The following is a 15,998-nucleotide window of genomic DNA, read 5'->3' on the forward strand; positions in this document are numbered from 1 at the left end:
AATTATGTCAAGAGGGAAAGTTGCATCTGGTGGAAGAAACAGGAAGCACAACTCTGTGTCCCATTATTGCCCCTGCCCAGAGGGCAAGGTAATTTCCTTTTCCCCTCGCTTGGCCCCTGCCCCCTTCCCCCCTGCCTTATCCACTCTGCCTCTTGCCTGCTTCAATCCTCTTTGAGGGAATGGAATGCTAATTGGATCCATCAGGGCTGAAGATCTTATTGATTAACAGGTGGGGACACTCATGAAAAGCTCAGACCCAAACTAGGTCAGACCAGGCTCTTTCTTGCAGCCTGGGGAGGTGGGAAGGTGGGAGTTCCAAGCCCGTGCAGTGAGCTCCTTCTCAGCTCTATCAAAACTCTGCATTGAGGTCACCAACCTGACCATTGAAAAAATGGTGCTTTGTGGTCATCTGCCAACCTTCCATTTCCAATCCCTTTGGGAGCCTTCTAGGTGGTGAAGCGCTGTGCTTGGCTGGCAGTGAATACTGTCCACACCACATTGTCCACACTCACTTTGATTTTGAGTGCTCTGTGTTCTCACTCCTATACCTTCCCTGCTCCTACTGTCCCATCCTCCTCTGGGTTGTCATTCCCTCTTCGAGGTGGATGCAAATCTGATCTAGCATTTGAGGTTCAGCTCATCTAACATTTCTTCTTTTTATGATTCCTTCTAGTTAAAAAAAAAAGAAAGAAAATTCAGAAAGTCCCCTCTTCTGACCTGTACATTTTAATGGCACTCTTCTGTAGCTTTCTGTGTTCCTGTCATCTCCTCGACTACTCTGTTGGTTTCTTGAGACTAGACTGTATGTATCTGATCCAAGTACACATGTCCAGTGCTTAGCAAACTGCTGGATAGTAATTAAACAAAAGATTGGGGGATACCTCTTGTGTTCAGATGGGAATCTATTGACAAGACTCCTGTCCGGAGAAATGCAGTCTAGTGGGAGGGGCAGACATAAGCGAAAGAATCACACAACTAAATCTAAACCATTGGAGGTACACAAGCCTTGGAGCGCATGTAATAAGAGGAGCTGATGTCACCGGGAAGGTCAGTGAAGGTTCAGGATGAAGTGATATTATTGCTGAGGTGTGTAGGGAACGTGGCCCTCACCAGGTAAACATTCCAGATAGAGGAAAGATTGTGCGAAGGTAGAGGGGCAGTTAGTACGGCATGTTGGGGGAAGTGAAAAGAAATAAAGGGCCGTGTATCCAAAGCAGAGTGTGTTAGGGCCAGAGAGAGAGGGAGGAGGCTGACAAGTAGGTAGGGAGTTGATTTTGTGGTCATGGTCAAGAGTTGGTCTTTATACCATGATCATGTGCTGGACCCCACATAAGGGGCTCTCTGAATATCCAGATTCCCGAGTGATGAGAGTTTGGTCCTCCACGCAGGCAAAATGGTGCTCATTGTCCTTAAAGCTGGACAAGTGTGCACCTAAGGACAGTGTAGTCCTTACTTTGGGAAAGGGAATGGATTACCTTTTTCACAAGTTAGGGATCTCTCTCTGATGCTGAAGAAGATATGATAAGCAGAGAAAACTCAAAGATGATGTCTTTTTCCTTAGCCTGCTTTGAGGGAGATAACGGCTGGAACTGGAATATCTTTTAATTTCCATAAACAAATGGAAAGGAGCTTAATTGGGCCCGGACATCTTTGCTGTGGTGCCCAGTTTGGGGATAATGCAGACTTTCTTGGCTCGTGGATCCCTGCCCACAAGCACAGGGTGTTCTGTCTGGCAGAGAAGGGAACTCACATATGGGGCCCTGTCTTGGGCCAAGCTCTGTAGCAAACTCTCCACGCCTCCCATCTAGATAATTGTAAGAAGAACTCTTAATCTCCCTTCCAATTTAGTATTGATGGAGTGAGAATGGGGCCAGAGGATGCTGAAGGAAGAAGGGTGGAATCCAGGATGACTTCTTTGATTAGTGCTGGGTGATCAGGTGAATGTGAATGTCATAAGCCTAGGAAAAGGAGATCTGGGGGAGAGGTTGACTGACTCAAGCTTTGGCTCGTTTGGTTTGAGAATCTGAAGGACATGTGGTTGGACACCCAGAAACTAGTTGGAAATATGGCCTTAGCTTAAGAATGGTGAAGACTCACAATGCTGAAGCAGCACCTTCTGGGCAGCCTTCTTCTTTTGGAAAGTGTGCCATCTCAGCTCCCCTCCAGCCTCTCCCAGCTCCACCTGTCAGATGACTCCAAGTCACATTTTTAGACACTGTTTTTCCATCACCCTAAAGAAAAAGTAGCCAAGCAGACCAGACAATGGTAATCTTAGCTGTATCCACACAACATCTTCCACCTTCCTTAACTGTGTCATCAAGCAAAACAATGAATGACTTTTAACCCTTAAAGAATTCGTGGTCACCAATTCTGGTGTATGTGTGTGTCTGTGTGAGTGAGATCCACACCAACAAAGAATTCTTGGATGTCCACTGGGGGTCCTACAATTCAACTTAAGTCTGACACCATCTACATCAGATCCCACAAGTTAGGGGCTCAGTCCTATGAGACTGTCCCCCTCTCCGCTCCCTTCTACCCACTTCAGACACCAGTTACAAACCCCGGTTGTTACCTGTAGTTCTGACCAACTGGCTGTAGGTAAGAGGTTCCAATGACCCCCTCCTTGGATTTGTTTCATTTGCTAGAGCAGCTCACAGGACTCGGAAACATGTTGCTTACTAGATCGTCAGTTTATCATAAAAGCATGTAACTCAGGAACAGCCAGATGGAAGAGATGCATAAGACAAGGTGTGGGGGACCTTCCATGCCAGAGCTTCCGTGCCCCCTCTGGGCATGCCACTTTCCCCATTTGTGCATGTGTTCACCAACCCAGCAGCTCTCCCAATCCAATCCTTTTGGATTTTTATGGAGGCTTCATTACATAGGCATGATTGATGAATTCATCGACCTTTGCTGATTGAACTCAATTTCTAGTCCCTCTCCCTTCCTTGGAGTTGAGGGTGAGGAGAAGACTGTCTAAGCATACCATTGATCTACTGGCAACCAGCCCCCATTCTTAGGCACACCCAAAAGCCACTTCATTAATATAACGAAATACACCTTGATCATTCTTCACACTTTGGAAATTATGATGGCTTCAGGAACTCTATGCCAAATGGGGACAAAGAGCAAAAGATCTATTTCTTATTATAAATCACAAAATCACACCCTCTGTGTTGTCATCCATTTCCATTTTTGTGACTTCTTAAGAGTTTCTAATTGTTAACAGTTCGTGAGCCCTCCAACTGTTTTATTCTGTCTTTCATTCAATACTGTGTGCCAGCCACTGATAAACAAGATGCAAAATCTCAACTGCCTTAGGTCTTAGCATTGAGTGGGAGAGAGAAACGGACATTAAACTAATAATTACCAAATAACCATGTAAGATTGGATTTGTCCTAAGTATTAGAAGAAGGAAATACATAGAGCACCGTGGGATGTAACCTAGTCTGGTGATGGCGTCTGGGTGGAGGGTGATGCTGTTTTCTGAGATGAGAATCCCAGAAGAATCAAGTTTGGGTGTGACTTTCAGGGTTTAAATAAGACTCAAATGCATATGGAGCTCACTATGTACCAAGCAGCATTCTTAAACAGGCTACAATCATCCACTCGTGACCTTCCCAGCTAACCTGTGATGGAGGGACCATCATGATTCCTGTTTTCCAAATGGAGGCCTGAGGCACAGAGGGTTGAGTGGCTTCCTCAAGGTCACACCACTAGTAAATAGCAGAGCCAGGATTTTGAAACCTAGGCTGTCTGGTCCCAGAATCCACATGATGCAGACTCTCTCATGAGACTTTATTTAGATCCATTCAGCCGACAATTCTGGTGGGACGTCTAAGTGAAAATTTGATAAACTGCTTTCTTATCCTTGTTAAAAAAACAAAATTCAACCGAGTCAATTTGAAGGTCTAATTGGCTTTATTCAACGATTCATGAATCAGGCAGCATGATTCTCTATCCCGTCTAGCAGATAGAGAAAGGAGCTCTGAGGAGCTGTACAAAATGAAAGGCTTTCATAGGCAAAATGAGGAAGACAAAGGAAGTTTCTTTATGTCTTTGTGGGTTTTTTTTTTAAAGATTTTATTTATTTATCTGAGGGAGGGAGAGAGAAAGAGAGGGAGCACGAGTGGTGGGGAAGGGCAGAGGGAGAAGCTGTCTCTCTACAGACAGGATCCCAATGCAGGACTCGATCCCAGGACCCTGGGATCATGACCTGAGCCAAAGACAGATGCTTAACTGACGGAGCCACCCAGGAGCCCCAAGAAAGGAAGTTTCTGGCAAAGATTATTTCAGCAAGGTCACCTTGCTTTGGGGAAAGACAGGGGTCTATCAGGCAGATGTCGTCCCTAGTGCTAACTAGGTAATTCTAATTTGACTGGTTAAAGGTTACATTCCTGGAGGAGCCTGAAACTGTAGTTAGGTCCCATGTTAAGTCTTGGCTGGGGCTGTGGGGCTTAGCACAAGTGACTCCATTTTGGGCCTGTTGTTTCTTTTAAAATATCATGTAGGAATGTTGGAGAGGATGTGGAGAAAAGGGAACCCTCTTACACTGTTGGTGGGAATGTGAACTGGTGCAGCCACTCTGGAAAACTGTGTGGAGGTTCCTCAAAGAGTTAAAAATAGACCTGCCCTACGACCCAGCAATTGCACTGCTGGGGATTTACCCCAAAGGTTCAGATGCAATGAAACGCCGGGACACCTGCACCCCGATGTTTCTAGCAGCAATGTCCACAATAGCCAAACTGTGGAACGAGCCTCGGTGTCCATCGAAAGATGAGTGGATAAAGAAGATGTGGTCTATGTATACAATGGAATATTACTCAGCCATTAGAAACGACAAATACCCACCATTTGCTTCAACATGGATGGAACTGGAGGGTATTATGCTGAGTGAAATAAGTCAATCGGAGAAGGACAAACATTCTATGGTCTCATCCATTTGGGAAATATAAATAATAGTGAAAGGGAATAGAAGGGAAAGGAGAAGAAATGTGTGGGAAATATCAGAAAGGGAGACAGAACATAAAGACTCCTAACTCTGGGAAACGAACTAGGGGTGGTGGAAGGGGAGGAGGTCGGGGGGTGGGGGTGAATGGGTGACGGGCACTGAGGGGGGCACTTGACGGGATGAGCACTGGGTGTTATTCTGTATGTTGGTAAATTGAACACCAATAAAAAAATAAATTTATTTTAAAAATAAAATAAAATATCATGTAGGACAGTCTGCGTTGGGATTTCTGTTATTGCTGCCAAAAGAATCCCAGCAGATACAGATGTGAATGGATGCCTGAAATCATAAAATTCAGGAGAGAGGGCTGGGCTGGACATTTAATCTGAGAGATGCCTTATAAGATGTTCCACTTCCAGCAGCACATTCTGGGCTTTCCCTTCTGCTCAAGGGTCCCTAATCCTTAGAGGCTTTGCATGGATTATAGCATCTTCTGTGAGACAAAGACACATAAGGGATGATTCTTGTTTTTAAAACTAAATCCATTGGGAGTAACTGCCTGCCTTGTGGGTAATACCACCCATTCATGGCTTCTGCCTTCCTGTCCCCACCTATACACATACATGTACGCCTTAAGACCTTTTGGACTGACTTTTATTATGTATAAGCTAAGTTGGACATGGTGATGGATGTGAAAACTGGCAACTCTGAACAGCAAAAAAAGCAAGTGGAGCAGAAACAGCTCTCAGCAATGGATTCGGGATGCTCAGGCTGCTTGTCTTGGGCATCTCACATCCCACTTGTCTTGTTGCAAATATTGTACTGCTACCTTGTTCAAGATTGACGAAGACTGATTAAAATCCTTTAAATGGCTCTTGTTGACAAGATTTGCTATAGAACATTTTAATGACTAAACAAAATTATAGTGCAATCTCACTTGATTAAAGACAAAACGATACCTGTGCAATTTCCAGTGTATAGGTTAAAAAAGCAACTTAAAAACATCTTTAAAAAAAGAAAACCATCTTTAAAGGATTCAGAGCCTGGATTCTGCTGCAGAGAAGCATGGCAGTGCGTGTGGTGGCATTGTTCCTGGATTTCCTTCCCCTTGACCAAGGCCTCCTGTCTGGTTTTTGTTTTCTTTCTCCCCCACTGGCATTGTCTGCTCTTTTCTGATTGTTTAGATAGCATAAAGGTGGCCAAGAAAGACCAGATGCCATTTCCAAGTAGCGTTCTCTTTTTAGATGTTCTCTGGACTTCACTCTATGGCAGACTCAATACACCTGTTAGTCACTTCCCTTCACATTCCCTCCACGGCTCCTGTCTGAAGCTCTTCCCTAATATCACTAATGCAACCCACCTCTTGTTAAGACAAAGATGAGTTGATTACTTCTGGTGGTAAGGAAGCACCCCTCCTCATGTAATGGCAGGATCTCAGATGAGGGGAAGGAAGGTCAGAAGACTTAGAAGTTAAAGACTAGGTCTTTCAAAGTGGGGGCCTGGTTAGGATTAGGTGAGGATAATCAATAGCTCGGGGTTGGTAGATACACTAAGGTGTGGATTTTGAGGCAAGGGATTAGAAATATTTAGAGTATAAACTTGGTATTTTTCCATTGGCAAATTTCCTTTGGTAGCGGTACAAAGAGTTGATGAGTATTTCTTATGTTCTTATAGTGAATATCAGATTGTTTCCCTGGGCCGGAGACTTGGGGGTAGGGGAGGAGCCATGCTAATAAAGTAGAGGAGTAGCACAAATTCATGTTCAAGTAGACAGCAGGATGTAGTTTTGGTTCTCAGTGTCCAAGCTGAGGGTAGATAATTTCCCTTCTCAGTCCGCATGGATAAAGTGCAGGGTGCTTAACATGCTCACAGCATCCTGTGTGCCTTACCCTTTGCCTACCTGTCCTTCTCCACCACATTCCACTCTGACCTTGCAGTCTGCAATTCAGTGCCATTGACTTGCTGTTAGTTCCTTCTCACCTCAGGGCCTTTGCACTTACTGTATTCTCTACCTGGAACAGCCTCGCTCCTTTGCATTTTTTGTTTTGTCAGCTCCTTTTTGTAGGGCTCAAATGTTATCTCTTCAGTGAAGCTTCACTAATTCTAGTCTAAGATGGGTTCCACTTTCCAGCTCTTTTGATACTCCTTACATCTTCTTCAGACCACTTATAATAGTTAAATAGAAATTTTGGAATTTATTATTTTATGTTTGCCTCTGACTTTCTTGCCGTGGTATTCTTCGGGTTTACAAGAGTGATTTGCAGCTACTGGATACGCGGTACATATTTGTGGAATACATATGGGAAATATGGACTGTGTCTCTGGATCTTTGAGGAAAGTTTTGGTTTTGCGAAGTATGTACACTGCTGATGGAAACCTTCTGTGCTGTCTACTTCCACTGTGATGATTTGTAACTCCCCCTCCAATTCATATTTTAAAGTTCTAACCTTTCTGTTTCTATCACAGCACTTATTTCTCTATATTGTAATTGGCCCCCATCAGACCCTAAGCTTTAGGACAGAAGGAACTCACTCACCTCTTCCTTTCTGGGACCCAGCACAATGCCTGGCATTTAGTAGGTGTCCTGTATGTTTGCAAAATGAATGAATGAATGAATGAATGAATGAATGAATGGATTTAGGAATAAAACTGGGATAGTGAATCTCAGCTCTAGGTAAGTATTGCCTGGCAGGAATTCATTCATTCGTTAATTATGTATCACACACATACTATATACCAGGCGCAAATCCCATGCAGTACACAAAGTAGATAAAAAGCCTTGTCCTCATGGAACTTACGTTGTGCTGGAGGTAGACACACAATAAGCAAGATTAATAAGTCAACATATGTAAGGCCTTAGCTAGGACTAGGATGAGACAAATTAAGCATGTACTTTGCAAAAGTTAAGGGAGGATGGCAAAAACTCGGTGATAAAAATAAATATGCAGAGGCCCCTGGTGGCTCAGTTGGTTAAGCAGCTGACTTTGGCTCAGGTCAGGGTCTCAGGGTCCTGGGATTGAGCCCCAAGTCAGGCTCCTGTTCAGCGCAGAGTCTGTTTCTCCCTCTTCTTCCCCCTCTGCCCCTCCCTCTCGCCCTCTGCCCCTCCCCCATTCATGCTCTCTCTCTTTCTCAAATAAATAAAATCTTAAAAAAATAAAATGAATGCAAAAATATCTATGATGAACAAACTATCAAGATTTTAAGTAAAGATGGATGTTTTATATCCTGTTAGATAAATGCTAATGAAAAAAAATAAAGGGATGCTTGGGTGGCTTAGCGGTTGAGCATCTGCCTTTGGCTGAGGGCATGATCCTGGAGTCCCGGGATCGAGTCCCACATCGGGCTCCCTGCATGGAGCCTGCTTTTTCTTCTGCCTGTGTCTCTGTCTCCCTCTCTGTGTCTCTCATGAATAAATAAATAAAAATATTTAAAAAAAATAAAAAAAAGAAAATGGGATAGGGGTGGGTAGGGAATTTGGGAAGGAGAGGTAATGAAATTGTAGGTGGAGTGACCACAGAAGACCCCTACCAAGATGGTGATGCTTGGGTGAAGACCTGAAGGAAGTGAAGGGCACTTTCCTCACATCTGGGGGGAAAACATTTTAGGTGGCAGGAACAGCAGGTACAAAGGCCCTGAGGTAGGAGCACATCTGGAAAAGAACTTGTGTGACTGGAGGAGAGTGAGCAGACAGGAGGACTTGGTGGGGGGCAGAAGTACAGAAGGTGGAATTAGAGGGGTAACAGAGGCTCAGATGTAGAGGGAAGGGACTAGACTCTATATGGCTAACTCATCTGAACTTTTCTTTTTTAAAAAGATTTTTATTTATTTATTCATGAGAGACAGAGAAAGGCAGAGACATAGGCAGAGGGAGAAGCAGGCTCCTTGCAGGGCACCCAATATGGGACTTTATCCCAGGACCCCGGAATCACACCCTGAGCCAAAGACAGAAAATCTCAACCGCTAAGACACCCAGGTGTCCCCAGAAATTAAGATTTAAAGTGCGATTCCTTAATTTTAAAAGAGAGTCCACTAATTTGCAAAAATTGCTAAATGCTGCACAGGCTAACACCAGTGGTTCACTGCTGGGGGCGATTTTGCCTCCCAGAGGACATTGGCGGTGTCTGGAGGTACTTGTGGTTGCACATCGGGGAGGGGCTGCTCCTGGTGGGTAGCACACAGGTGGAGACAGAGCCACAGGTGCCGCCAAGATTCTCCTAGGTGCAGGACAGCCCCCAGCGACAAAGCATGACCCAGCCCCAAATGTCGGCAAGGGAGGTTGGGAAATCCTGTGTGAAACAGAACATGCCCATGTGGATGGAATCTGTTGATGAGGTCAGCAAATTTCTTAAAGTGAGCAGATGGGCCGGAGGCCCCGGGATGGCCCTCTTCCCCCAAGACCTCACAAGGCCGACCCGTTGCCCTATTTATGCTTCAGAGGAAGCGATTCTCCACCACGTGCCCAGCACTCCTCTCTATTAAGTAGTCACCACCCAGAGCCCCTCATTTCCATGTCTGCAACCACCCCAGGTACAAAAGATGTCCTGTTCACAAGAGGCTGATGGAGATCAGCCAATTACAAGGCTATTAGTCTACAGCGCGGGCCCGGCCTTATGGCATCTCTGTGGGCTGCACACTCCAGGAGCGTAGCTTTGTGCCTGTTGGCTTGTTTAGTGCCACGACTGCCCAGTCTGGTTCTCTAATTCTTGCTGGTGAAGCACAGTTTCCTATTCTAAACCTGAACCATTCCATTAGTAGGTCCTAAGCAGCAGCAAGATCCATCCTTCTGCATACTCTATCCATAGCTGATTATATGATTCACATTTCAATAGCCTTTTTCTTCATTAAAATGAAGTAAAAAAGATAAATCACTTTGGATAGACTTTTGTTGTTACGCGGGAGTATGTCTAGAGCGACTGCTTTTGGTCGGAAGAGCTGGAACCGAAGTTTTAAACTCAAAAATGCCTTACAGAGGCCAGGCAGGTAATGGGAAGGCATAAAGCAGGCTGTTAAAATAGGGAGTGGTGGGAACTGGGAGCCCCTGGGGGTGAGTGAGGGGGGGTCACCCAGGCTGGAAGCATCTGTCCCTCACAGCCAGCCAATGCTGCAGAATGGCAGTCGGACCCAGCGTGGCAAGACCTTTTGACATTTTGATAGATATCGGAAATTTTAAATACGTTCATTCATTTTAATATTCTTTGCAGGATGTCGCCAAAACCATATATGTTGCCTGCAGGTGGTTTGTGCGTCACCAGAGGACGATCTCTACTTAGATTCTTGGGAGCCATCTGTTTTCTGCATATGTGAGTAAATTGATCCAGAAAGTTAGAAACAGACCAGGTTAAGAAGGAGGGGTAGTGAATTAAAGACCTGCCCAATTTGGAGAAATGGTTTTCCTATGTACCCCCAAAGCGAAGCCCCATTAATCTCCTTGGATCATAGTGGCCATTTGTGTACTAGGCATCCTACTAAGGTAAGGGCGGTTTCCTACAGCACCTTGGGAAAGACTGCCTCCATTTTGCAGATGAGAAACCTGAGTCTTGGGGATACCCAAGGGTTTGAGCTCAGGGATTGAGCATCTGCCTTTGGCTCAGAGCGTGATCCCAGGTCTCCAGGATCAAGTCCCACATCCGGCTCCCCTCAGGGAGCCTGCTTCTCCCTCTGCCTATGTCTCTGCCTCTCTTTCTCTGTGTCTCTCATGAATAAATAAACAACATCTTAAAAAACCAAATAAACAAAAAACCCTGAGTCTTACAGTAGTAACTGCTCATGATCACATGATAGGATTTGAGCCTGGGAACCTGCAAGCTTTTATCTGTGCTCTTTATTGACCAATAGATGTGGCTTGGAGCTGAGGATGAGTATTTCTGAGCTTTAGAAAGGCATTTTATAGTTTTTGACCATATCCATGGAAGTGAAGTGGAACACAGGCAATTGGATGGTCAAATCCTAGACTCCCGAAGTGCATGAGGAAAGCAGGGACAAAGTTGGCCAATTTATCATTTTCCTGAGCAGCTCTCCACCTGTGCCTGAGGGAAGCTGGGTAAATTCTGCCACTCCCTACTGCTCTGTTCCACACCATTCTCTAGGGTTCCCCAGCAAGACTGAGCCTCTGGTTGCCTGTAGGAGCATCCCACCTGATACGCTGAGAACTAGCATCTTTCCCTCCCCAATCTCACTACTTTTCCCTCTCATTTCAACGAGGCTTGTATAAGTCCTTGTCTCGGGGTTTGCTTCTGGGAGAACCCAAACCAAGACCCAAGGGAATCTCAGATATTCTTTGGTTGTTGCCAGCATTGGATTATCTTTGCTTCTGTTGAAGCTAATGAGGTCCCCAAGCCTTAGTCATCTGCATTTATCATACAAAGTCTTATGTTGTCCTAAGGGGTGGGTTATAACAGAAGAGAGCATCAGTCTTAAACTTATGAGGAGAACAGTTCAAAAATGGGAAGGAAGGGGGAGAAGATATAAATCAAAAGGGTTTATTTGGTCACAGAAAAGACACTTGATTGCTGTGACCCCTGCCATGTTTCCATTGGCTAAAACTCGACTGATTGTCTACAGTGTAACATTGCCAGTGATAAGAGGCTCTTTACTTTCATCTTTCTGTTTAATTTCCTAACAACTTGAGAGGAAGAACTCTCTGGCACTGCAAATTACTTTGGATTGTAACAAAAAAGATCCAGAACCCTTTCTCTATTTCTTTTAATAGTCATTCAGGGACACAGTGTAATTGAATTAAGACACTTCCAAGAGGTGAATTATAGGATAATAATTCAGACCTTTCCATTTAATGGGAGCCGGCCTATGGCCTTGGGTCCACTAGATCTGAAGGGGTGAATTACTGCTCTATAACTCACAAAGTCCCACTTAAAGAGACCCTGGTTAAAGGGAATTAGCATCAACAACCAAGTCAGCAAAGGCAATCCGAGATCTAAGAGTAAGGGGTGCGGGGAACACAGAAATGGATTTGGAAACTTGGCTCCTCACTTCAAAGAAGTCAGATATCAGAGAATAATGTCAGACCCTCAATGAAAAATGAATGGCCTCTCAGCCGAGTAGGGCTCTGGGTATTTTCTGCCAATGGCCCCGCATGCATGTGTGGAAGTCTCGAGCATTCCATCCTTTCAGATATAGTAAAATAACAAATCAGTCTTTAATGGTAGTCAGGACCCATGTGAGGTACTCAGCAGGTTCCTGCATCCTGGAGGCAGAATGGGCAGTGACAATTCAGGGCACCCCCATGTCCTTCTTCCCATCCCTCCCCTCCCCCCAGCATTTCTTTCACTGATGCCTGAAATGTTACCATTCGCAATTCCTTTATTTGGGTTAAACATTAATGTCCTATTTCTTCTTTTTAAAGGAGTCAACACTATACATAAAGTAACTGTATGGCACTTAACTCAAAGACAGATATGAGTTCAAATTCACAACTGACAATCTGTGACATTGCTTATCTCCTTTGGGTTTTAAGTTTCTCACCTGTAAGACGAGGATTATAGGGGACACCTGTGTGGTTTAGTGGTTGAGCACCTGCCTTCAGCTCAGATCATGATCCCGGGGTCCTGGGATTGAGTTTTGCGTCTGGCCCCCCACGGGGTGCCTGCTTCTCCCTCTGCCTGTGTCTCTGCCTCTCTCTCTGTGTGTCTCTCATAAATAAATAAACAAAACCTTAAAAAAAAAAAAAAGACGTACCTGCTTAGGGCTATGATGAAGATTAGGTCAAAGAACAGATCAAACACTTAGCAAAGTGCCAGGCAAGGGTAAGGCTTCAGCAAAGAATAAATATTATTGAAAAATATCCTTCAGAGAGTGATATGCATGCCAAGAGTCACATAACTGTGCTCTTCTTTCAAATTCCAGAATGTGAATATTGCTCCATGTAAGAAATAAAGGATGATCCATTCAATATAGTTCATAGATACCTTTTTCCTAAAAAAAAAAAAAAAAAAAAGATACCTTTTTCCTAATATGGCACCAAAATGGATAGTTTGCTACCTCTGAGGTAAATCTGTTAGAAATTTCTAAAAACCTAGAGAAAACCACGTCAGCTCCAGAGGTTCCCATGCAGTTTAGGAGGTCAGTACCAGGTGGCAGGACCTGACCCACTTTCATTCCCTCTCAGACCTTTTGCCTGTCATCTGCCAACCTTAAGCTATCTGTCCCAAACTTTTACCCAAAGATAAAAAGAGAAAGCTTATAATTCATTACAGTTCATTAAAATGAAAATAAAATTTATTTTGCATCAAAATGAAGAAAATACATTTATTATTAGCATATAAATGGTATTTTTAATGTCACTCTGCCTCAAAATCACTTACATTTTCAATGATCACAGCACACAAAATTAATTTTTGATAGCCTTTTGTGATTTGGCTGAAAATTCTTATTTCTTTTTGTGCTTTAAACAGCAAACTGTATCCACTGCTATTCATAGCAAATTTTAGATAATGAAGCAATTAAAAATACATGGATTTAAGATCTTATCTCATTTTTCCTTTGGCCTATTTCTGCTTCATTATTCATGAAGGGATATGTTTAATTCAGAGTTAGTAATTGCAGATATATCTAGTATAAATTGTGCCTCATATTCTTTACCCATTTCAATTTATTTTAGCAAATAGATCTCTATTTGAAAAAAGTAGTTGAGAGAGGGGAGAGTATGATAAAAATGCAGAAATTTGTGTGTGTGCGTGTGTGCATGCGTGTGTGTGTGTGTGTGTGTGTGTGTTGATTGGCATATCCAAACCAGATCTCAAAAATGTTACCAAAGGATTTGCCAAGAGCTGAGCACTGTGCTGGACAATCACACATGGCATTTCAATCAATCCTAAGAGTAATCTTACACAGGAGGTACAATTAATACTCCTGTTTCTTAAGTATGGAAACCAAGGCTCAGAAAGTTTACAAAACTGGCTAGAAGTCACAGAGTTAGAAGTGACAGAGAACTGGGGTCACAACCTGGCTTGTCTGCCTCTAGGGCCTATATATCCAACACCCCATTACACTGTTTCTTGTGATTTGGGGCTACATGCTCCGAACCTTGAAGCCACTGGTCAAAGGCTTTTGAAATCCCTCTGTTGCTTCACCACATAGCATCCCCACTTCATCAAGTTGCTGGTCCAAGGAGCTTGCCACCTACTTGGTTCCCATGAACCCAAAATATATTTTAGGAATTTATCCTAGGGAAGTAACAGAACACATACACATGGTTTCTTGTAATGCAACTGGTCACAGGGCATGATCTACCAGTAAAAAAAGAGAAAAAGAGAAAACAGGGAAGAAAAGAAAAGGAAAAGAAGTAGCCTAGAACAATTCTATTATAGGTTAAATAAATTCTGAGGTTCTTATTTAGTGTTATACTCTGGAGCCATTAAAAATAACGATGAGAATCTAATTTCCTGGCATGCAGAAATGTTCTTGGTAGACTGCTAGGTAAAAATAGCAGGTGGATGAGACAGTATGTGCAATGTGCTCCTATTTTTAGTAAACATAAGATACATGTACACACGTGTGTAAGAGGAGAGTGAGAATCTGGAACAGTGCTGTCCAAGGGAAAGTCACATATGTAATTTATTTTTAAAGATTTTTAAAATTTAGAGACAGAGCATGAGCAGGAAGGGCAGAGGGAGAGGGAGAGAGAAGCCTAAGCAGAGTCCGTGTAGAGCCGTCATGAGGTTCCATCTCATGACCCTGAGATCACCAGCTGAGATGAAACCAAGAGTCAGATGTTCAACTGTGCCACCCAGGCACCCCCATATATGTAATTTAAAATTTTCTAATAGCTGAATTAAAAAGTAAAGTGAGGGACCCCTAGGTTGCTCAGTCAGTTAAACGACTGACTGTTGGCTTTGGCTCAGGTCATGACCCAGGGTCGTGAGATTGGACCTCACATGGAGCTCCACGTGGGGACATGGAGCCTGCTTGCGACTCTCTCTTCCACGCTCTCTGCTCCTTCCCCCTGTTCTCTCTCTCAAATAAATAAATAAATCATAAAAAAAATTAATAAAGTGAATCGGTGAAATTAACTTAATAATGTATTTCCTTTATCCCCAAATATCTAACATATAATCATTTCAACCCAACCAATCTAAAATTATTAATCAGATATTTTACCTTTTTTTTTTTTTTTTCATAGAAATCTTTGGATTCTAGCCCAGATCATGAGTTCTCCTCCAGTATAACATTGTCCATGTGGTGCTTTTTCTGTAGTGGCAAAATATCACCCTAATTACTTAATTATACTTTGGGGTGATCATGTTGACACTGCTCCTGAAAAAGAGCACTTTAATTAAATGGAAAATGTCTTTGCTGATTCTTTTACTCTATCAACACATTGCATTAATCCCCCACTATGCACTCCATTCTAGATCCTGGTGTTGCAGGAAAGAACACAATAGGTGAGATCACCACCCTTACAAGACATGAGTTCTGGCAGTGGAGACAGATTAAAAAAAAAAAAGTGAACAGAAAAATATTCAGTATGGCAGGTGTTGATGAGAGCTGCAGAGACAAAGGAGGAAAGCAAGACCAAGGTGGGTTTATAAGGAATGGTCAGAGAAGGTGTCTCCAATATGGTGACCTTGTGCACAGATGTGATGGAAGGGACAGAACAATCCTGAAGCTATTTGAGGGATAGTCATCTGACAAGTGCAAAGGCCCTGGGGTAAGAATGAATTTGACATGACTGAGGGACCATGAGGGGCCACAGTGGCTGGAACAGAGCTTCTTCTACCATTTCTGGAAGTGTGAGGTAGAGGTTGAGTTAGGGGTCAAGTGGACTTGAGATATCTAATGGCAAATTTTGAGGTATTGGTATTGCTGTGTTAGAACCCCTCTTGGCCACCTCTAAGTGTTGATAATGACAGACATATTAAGGAACACCAGAAAAGGAAGCTGTGACTACTTGGGTCCACACAGTACAGAGAGAAGAGAACAGCCTTGAGATAGAGAATGTGAATGACCAGGAGAGTAACAGGGGAGGGGAAATGTGGGAACTTGCAGGCAGACGTGATCAAGAGGAACAGAAACCCTGATGATTCCACAAAAA

At 43.5% G+C, this 15,998-nt stretch overlaps 1 long non-coding RNA gene across 2 annotated transcripts in view; it reads left to right on the forward strand.

Moving 5' to 3' along the window:
• LOC112640327 (uncharacterized) overlaps nt 1–15,998 on the forward strand; it is a 389,014-nt gene that overhangs the window by 278,506 nt on the left and 94,510 nt on the right. For both annotated transcript variants that reach the window (XR_003123978.3, XR_007411029.1), the window contains exon 5: nt 10,153–10,251. This is a non-coding gene — a long non-coding RNA (uncharacterized LOC112640327). The remainder of the gene's footprint in view (nt 1–10,152; nt 10,252–15,998) is intronic.

This window comes from Canis lupus, chromosome 6, assembly GCF_003254725.2.
Source record: "Canis lupus dingo isolate Sandy chromosome 6, ASM325472v2, whole genome shotgun sequence".
Lineage (NCBI taxonomy): Eukaryota > Metazoa > Chordata > Mammalia > Carnivora > Canidae > Canis > Canis lupus.